The sequence below is a fragment of the Rousettus aegyptiacus genome, unplaced genomic scaffold, assembly GCF_014176215.1.
Source record: "Rousettus aegyptiacus isolate mRouAeg1 unplaced genomic scaffold, mRouAeg1.p scaffold_m13_p_16, whole genome shotgun sequence".
NCBI classification, from domain to species: domain Eukaryota; kingdom Metazoa; phylum Chordata; class Mammalia; order Chiroptera; family Pteropodidae; genus Rousettus; species Rousettus aegyptiacus.
Genome location: NW_023416291.1, coordinates 39,705,795 through 39,711,539, shown reverse-complemented (window position 1 = coordinate 39,711,539; position 5,745 = coordinate 39,705,795).

The window sequence follows — 5,745 nt, the reverse complement described above, 5'->3', positions numbered from 1 at the left end:
CTCAACAGAAACTGTGCTGATTAGAGAGGACTGGAAGGAAATATTCAAAGTGATGAAAAGCAAGGACCTATAACCAAGACTACTCTACCCAGCAAAGCTACCATTTAGAATCGAAGGACAGATAAAGAGCTTCCCAGACAAGTAAAAGCTAAAGGAGTTCATTATCACCAAACCAGTATTACGAAAAACATTGAAGTTAAAGAGATTTCTTTAAAAGAAAGTAGAAGAAAACAGTTAAAAAATATAAATAATAAAATGGTGATAATTACATATCTATCAACAATTTTTTTTAAATGTAAAAGGATTAAATGCTCCAATCAAAAGACACAGAGTGAACACTGCTACAACTGGAAGGCACACAAGGGACACTCCTGCAGAACCCGTAAGACACATTGCACAATCTCCCTGGATCACTTTGTTGATTATATAAATGTCTAAACACTATGCTGTACACCTGAAACTAACATAAATAATATTGAATGTGAACTTCAATTGAAAAAAAAACCTAAAAAAATGTAAGGTGGCTGAATGGAAAAGAAAACACGATCTATACATCTTCTGCCTACAAGAGACCCATTCAGATCATAAGACACCCACTGACTGAAAATAAAGGGATGGAAAAAGATATTAAGTGAAAATGAAAACAAAACAACACAAAAGCTGGGTAACAATACTTACATCAGACAAAATAGACTTTTAAACAATAGAGAGAAAGAAGGACCCCGTGATCCCCACTTCTGAGTATTTATCCCAACAAATTCAAAACACTGCTTTGAGGGCATATGTGAACCCATGTGTTCATTACAGCATTATTTCCAATAGCCAAGAGATAGAGGCAACCTGGATGTCCAGCAATAGATGGATGGATAAAGAAGAGGTGATCCATATATATAGTGGAATATTACTTATCCATAAAAAAGAATGAAATCTTCACATCAGCAAAAACATGGATGGATCTAGAGGGTTTCGTGCTGAGTGGAGTAAGTCAGACAGAGAAAGACAAATGCCATATGATTTTACTTATGTGGAATCTAAAGAACAAAATAAATGAAAAAACAAAATGGAAACATATTTATAGATACAGAAAACATTTTGACGGTTGCCAGATGGGAGGGAGGTTGGGGTGGGGGTGGGTGGGTGAAAAGGGGTATGGGAATAAGATGTTCAAATTTCCAGTTATAAAAACAATCATTTGGATGTGTGAAGTATGGCGTACGGAATATAGTCAATAACTTTGTAATAACTATGTATGGTGCTTATGGGTACCAGACTTATTGGGATGATCACTTTGTAAGTTATAAGAATGTGTAATCACTATGTTATACACCTAAAAATAATATAATATTGTATGTCAACTGCAATTAAAAAATAAATGTTACAAATATTATTTAAAAAGAAGAGAGAAAAAATAGATATGATATGAGCCATTAGAATTAGTATTATGAAATAAAATCTTCAAACCGTATTATGGAAAAAAATTTACAAGAGGGTATGCTTGTAAAATTAAATGGCAGAACTATTTCTATTAGAAAACTAAAAGAATAAATTATTTAAAAATTTATTTAATGTGTGAAAAGGGAAACACTGATCAACTTTGCTTTGCAATTATTTCGTCACCTGTGAGATGGTATATATATGCATGTATTAGCAATTTACTTTCCTCATGAGAAATTGTCTGTTAGAGCCCTTTGCTTTTGTATAGTGGAGCAGAACTGTTTACATTCCTGTCTCTGATCACATTCTTTCAAAAATGAATTGAAGGTTTGTTAGTTTATTTTTTTTACCAAATGACTCTTTGCCATTTAGTTTTTAAAGTTTCTATAGACATATTCGTGGAGATGTATAACTAAATATACATATATATAATATATGTATACATATATAAATATACTTATCTATATAAATTTTATGTGGTCCAGCCCATCAGTAATTCCATTTATTAGGAATTCTATTATCAAAATGACAAACTAACAAATGCTAGTGAGGACGTGAAGTAAAGGGAACACTTTTACACTGTTGGTGGAAATGTAAATGGAACTAGAGCAACAACGTGATCCAGTAATCTCACTATGGGTGTTTGCTGACTTGATTTATAAATCAGTAGTGTGTGTTTATAATGCCGACAAGAGAAGTGAACATTGATTTCAGTAGTGCAAAGGTCAGTGTTTCCAATTAAATGATAACAATGGAAGTCCAATTAGGGGAGGAATGAGAGGCACAAAGTGCTTCCAGTAAAAGTTGGCCAAGTTATTATTGATTAAGAAGTGTAGAGAAATTGGGTGTTAGCTGTGGAGGAATAGAAAGTGAATTGAGGGCATTTCTTTTTAGTTTTAAGATGTGGCATATCTGACTGTTTTCATGTCAATGAGAAATTCCCAGACCAAGGAATGCTTGCACTTATATCTTTGCCACAGTATTTCATGAGACAAACATCTCACAGTATCTTCCCTCACCCTGGGTTTCACATTAAAAAGTTTATTTCCTATCTGACAAGAGGAATGCTAATGAGCTTTACTTTGCAAATATTTTGTTACTTGTGAGGCTGTGTATATATGTGCATTTGTTAGTCATTTACTTTCTTGATCACAGATTGCCTGTGAGAGCTCTTTGTTTCTCTATGGTGGGATTTCAGTGTTTGCATTCCTGTGTTTTATCACATTCTTTTAAAAAAGAATTGGAAGTTTTATGTTTTTTCCACAACATGATTGTTTGATTTTTAGGTTTCTTTTTATGTATGTATAGATATATTTGTGGAAATGTATGAGAGTATAAATTTAGTGTGTTTGTGTCTATCAGGAATTCTATCTATTAGGAGTTCTATTATCAAAATGACAAAAGATAATATTTGCTGGTGAAGATGTGCAGAAAAGAGAGCACTCGTACACTGTTGGTGGAAATGTAAATTGGAATAGAGCTATCATAAACTTTTTACCTATTTAGCTATTAATTTTATTCTATTCTTCCAATTTTTCTGCAAAATAGGATTGTGCACTCTTGTATAGGAAGATGTGTGGCTGGAAAGTGTTACATGGTGTGATCGCTGAAGTTCACACTTGTGGAATCCACCATCATCCCAGTGCCACCAATGTGTGTGTCTGAGATGACACCCACACTCATTCAGGTCCTCAAATCTGCTCCTCCATGACTGCTCTGTCTCTATTTGTGCATCACCACCCCAGTGTCTTTCAGGCCAGAAACTTTTGCATCAGGCCCATGTGATCACTTCCATGAAGGCCACCGGGGAGAGTGGTCTGGAGCTTTGATCCTGGGCCCAGGCTGCCTGGGTTCAAACCCCAGCTCTGTTGCTTACTACCTGTGTGACTGGCCAAAAACTGAGCCTCTCTGTGCTTCAAGCTGGTAAGAACAATATGTATTATACAGGATTTTTGTGAGGATGGAAAGAGTTAATGCCTTGGAACTGTGCCTGGCACAGGGTAATGGCTTCATGTGTGGTGTTCGTTTTCTTCAGCATGTTAAATACCTGAAATCATCTTGTGTGTATCTCTTTATCTATGGTTTACAGCCTGTTTCTTCCCACTCTGAATGTCATAGTGACCCTCATCAGTGCAGCACTTGGCACATCACGTTTTCTCAGTAAATGTTTGGTAGATATATTCATTCATTTATATATCCTCTACCTTCATCAAATGTCCCTATGCCCCTGAAGTGACAGCCACATCACCCTCTACTCCATCATTTACTTTCTTAACTATTCTCAACAATCTGGAATTGCTCCCAAGCCCCACCACTTGTTAGCTCCATGACCTTGGGCAGTCACTCCCCTGATGTAGTCAGGCTCCCTAAGACCAACCTCAGGTTCAATGAGGACCTACAAAACTCAGCAAAACTGCTGCATTCACACTACATTTTATTACAGTGAAAATGTGCAGATTATAACAGCAAAGGGAAGATGTACATGTGATCGGGTCTAGGAGAGACCAGGAGTGAGCTTTCAGTTGTCTCTTCCAGGGGAGTTGTATCGACAGCACTTCATTCTCTCAGTAGTGATGTGTAACAACACGCCTTAGGTATTGCCAACTAAAGAGGCTCACCTGAGCCTTGGTGTCCAGGGATTTTGTTGGTGTTTTTTCACACAGACATGATGCCTGCCTGCATGTTTTTAGTCTTCAGCTCCTCTGGAGGTTAAGCTGATCCTGTGTAGCCCAAGGTCCTACCATAAAACACATTGTAAGCATAGAGGATCTATCCATAGTGGCCCAAGATCCCCAGATAAACAAAAAACTCTTATCAGGGCGGACATTGAAAAGGCTTAGAAGCTATCTCTGAGGAGCCAGACAAGAGCCAAACCTTTCTTTGGAATGTGCAGGATTTGGACAACCCAGGCCTGCTAAATTAATCCTTATGGCATACCTGGAATCCTTCAGTCTCAGTTTCCATATCTGTAATATAAAGAAAATAATGGTTCCCTCTAAGAAGTGACCCTCACTCAATCAGAAGGCTCTACACCAACCTCTGTCACATTAGCCTTTCTTTTCAGCATTCCCAGGTGATAATAATAACAGCTGACTCTCAAAAAACACTGGCCTCTTGCCTGGCACTGTTCTATTTGCTTTATGAAAATTAAATGTAAGCTGCATAGCAACTCTACCATGTTGATGCAATTATGTTTCCATCTTTGCCAAAGGGAAGAGCCAAGGCACAGAGAAGTTCAGACAACCTCCCTAAGTCACACAACTGCTATGCAAATTCACACAGCTGTTAAGTAGTGAACTTGGATCTGGATCCCTATAATCTGGCTCTAGGGTCCAGAAACTGCTGAGTATCCAGTCATTCACTTAGCTGAAATTCACACTGGTTGTGCCATTGCATTGGGAGTTTTGGCCAGTCCAACAGGGCAGGCCTTGGACCTGCCTCAGGACTTTCTCTCTCCTCAAGGCAAAGCACAGCATCAGGCACACAGTAGATGATCAATAAGTGCTATTTAATGAAGAAATGAATGCTCACAAAAAGGTTATGTGCCCTCTTTAGAAAGAAAACTCAAGATCAGAAGTCTAAGTTTTCCCATGAAGAATCGAAGTCAACTTTTAATCAATACAATGCTTGACAGATAGCCCTGGACAAGTCTCAAGGCAAATACATTTTGCTGTGTTTGCTTTTTTTCTGATTCCTGACTCCCCAAGAGAAAGAGATAAGGACTTATCTAATACTATAGAAACATGTAAATTTTTCAAGCAATGGGGAAAAAAAGAAAAGAAAAAAATAGAGCTACCATATACTCCAGCCTTGTCATTTCTAGGTATATATAGTTGAGGAAAACAGAATCACTATTGCAAAAATGTATCTGCATCCACTCCATGTTTATTGGAACATTATTCCCAAGAGCAAAGGCATGGAAATAACTGAAGCCTCCACCAATGACTACATAGATAAAGAAAGTTATAGACGTATATATAATATATAATGAAATTGTTTTCAGTGATAAAAATGAAGGAAATTATGTCATTATAACAACATGGATGGACTTTTTGGGCATTATAATAACTGAAGTAAGTCAGAGAAAGACAAAACTTCAAGATCTCTCTTATATGTGTTATCTATAAAATCAAACTTATAGAGATGAATACTAAATAGATGGTTGCCTGGGACAAGGTGTGAGGGAAATGTGAAGATACTAATCAAAGGGTACAAACATTGATTATAAGATGTTTAAGTTCTGGGGATCAAATCACAGCAAAGTGCCTATATTTAACAATACTGTATCAGATACTTGAAAATTGCTAAAAA